The following is a 2,747-nucleotide window of genomic DNA, read 5'->3' as shown; positions in this document are numbered from 1 at the left end:
TACATTTCAAACTTTACTAAAACATAAAAAAAGGATTTAGAGTTATACCCTTTGAAAAAATGCTTGTCTAGACTCCTCCTAGACCCTTTGGTCTCCTTCTTCTTCTTCTATGGTTTGTAGTGGCTCAAGATTGGGGGAGTAGGAGAAAATATTTGAGAAAGAGTGGAGGAGTATGGTATGGCCGGATTTTGAGGGGGAGAGAAAAGCTAGGGAAAAAAATGAGGCTTATCCTATGGTGGTTCCTTTTATAGGCACTTGGAAACTATTTTTTTAACACCACATCAACTCTCTCAATCAACCAAATTTTGGTTCAATTTTCCCCAATCTTGGCCGGTTATGGAAGGAGAAAAGGAGAAGCCAAAATTGCCATTAATTCCCCTTCAACCACTACCATCCCATCACCTTAACTTGTAGCCTTCTAACACACTCAACATATAACCAAAATTTTTGGATATAACTTCCTAAGGATGGCCGGCCAAGTGAAGAGAAAAAGGAGAAAAAAAAACTAATCATTAGTCCTATTCACCTCTCTCATCACATCTCATCAAATCACACACACTAACCTACACCTTGTACTTTTGTCCATTCCCTTAACTTACTCATTAAAACTGTCCAAACTCATACTGACAGTTATTTTCTCCTGTATACGGGTTCTGGATGCTAGGTTGTACTGTGCTGGGAGATTCTTAAAATTAAGATTCTCTAACTGTATCTATACTGGAAATTCTTCCGTTTTAAAGTACGGTGAGAATTTATCGATCGAATTTACTTGATCGGAAAAATGTGAACTTAACGTGAAATCTGCTACAGAATTTAGGAATGCAGATGTTAATTCCCTAAATCCTTCAATCACAAAATGTACATAGTATAATGATTTTCCCGGAAAATCCTTGACTTGAATACATGAATTATATTATTAAAATTATGGGATTTTTTTCTTGGTCACTACATCTCTACATTTTTCTTGCTGTGGATTATGTGTCAAAATGGATAGAAGCCGTAGCGTGTCGAAATAACGACAATGCAACTATTGTGAAGTTTCTGAAGGAAAATGTGTTATCTCGGTACAGTGCACCACGTGTTATCATCAATGATTAAGGCACACATTTTTGCAATCGTTCTTTTGAGGCTTTGATGTGCAAATATGATATGATTCATAAAGTCTCAACTATCTACCATCAACAGACAAATGGCCAAGCTGAGTTGGCAAATAGAGAAATTAAGCAAATTTTGGAGAAGACAGTTAATCCCAACCGCAAGGATTGGTCCTTGCTCCTTCCTGATGCACTTTGGGCATATCATACTGCATATAAATCCCCACTAAGAATGTCTCCTTACAATCTTGTCTTTGAAAAAACCTGTCATTCACCTGTCGAGCTCAACCATAAAGCTTATTGGGCCATCAAGGCCCTTAACTTCGGTCTCAATACTGCAGGTATTCAACGAAAGCTTCAACTATATGAAATTGAAGAGTTGAGGAATGACGCTTATGACAATTTCAGGATCTAGAAGACGAAAGTGAAAGTGGCTCATGACAAGCGTATACTAAGGAAGAATTTTGAGCAAAATCAATGGGTTCATCTTTATGATTCTCGTTTGCATCTCCATCCTAGTAAATTGAGGTCGAGTTGGACTGAACTATATGTGATGAAAAAAGTCTTTTCAAAAGGTGCTGTCGAGATTGAGGACCCAAGCAATGGAAGGATATTCAAAATTAATGGCCTGCGACTAAAGCACTACGTGGAGAGGATAAATCAAGTCGAGGAGATCATCCTTGACAAACCAATCTACCAACCCTTTTTATTTTTATTTTTTAAATTTTCGTTTGGTTATTTTGTTGATTTGTGTGTTTCTTTTAACATTGTTGTGTGTTTTTGAGGATCACTTCAGGTTCAACACATGCTCAACATCCAATGTTCTCTTTTTTGTACTCGTTGCATGTTCATACTTGTAAGCGTTGGGGATACAGTTTGATTTCGGTTGGGGGAAGACAACACATTCATGTAAAAAAAAAAAAAAATCGTGTTTGTGTGAATAATTTTGAGTCAAAACTTTTGCAAAAGTTTTCTAAATATGATTTTAGGATGTTTTGTTTGAGTCAAATTTTACTATCTTAGTTGTTAATGAATGGTTTTCAGAGTTTATTGTGCACGCCACCAAACCTTGTGGTAAGATGGTTGAAAATTCATTTTAATTGAGAAAATTCCCATGTTTAAGATTTTTATTTATGTGAGTTGAGAGTGTGAGAAAAAGGCTTATGAATTTTCATTGATCTTAAGAGTTGGTTTAAGTCATTGTTTGGAACACCATTTGTGGTTTGTGGTATGATCGGAACATAAGCCTGAGGGATGAATTTTGAGTCAATTTTTAAAATTATGTATGGTAGTTATTTGTATTCTTCTATATATTTGAAAAAAAAAAGTTAAAAAAGGAAAAAAAATCAAAAATGAAAAAAAGAGAGAAAAAAAAAGAGAATTCGTGTACCTTATATTTGATTGTATGTATTTTTTTATTTATAACATATTTAGTTCGCTGATTTGAGTTTTTAATTTTAATTGAGATACGATTTTATGTAAAAAAATTTTACTGTAGTAAAAAAATTAAATGTGATTTTTAAGAATTTTTTACTCTAAAAAAATTTAAAATTTTACACTAAAAAATGTAAAATGAATGCTATTAAAGAAATCTTAAAAGCAAGTTTGACTTTTGAGGTAAGAATGCGAATGTTCTGGACAGTTGGCACACTT

This window comes from Morus notabilis, unplaced genomic scaffold (genome assembly GCF_000414095.1).
Source record: "Morus notabilis unplaced genomic scaffold, ASM41409v2 Scaffold283, whole genome shotgun sequence".
Classification (NCBI taxonomy): Eukaryota; Viridiplantae; Streptophyta; class Magnoliopsida; order Rosales; family Moraceae; genus Morus; species Morus notabilis.
This window is presented reverse-complemented; position numbering follows the sequence as displayed.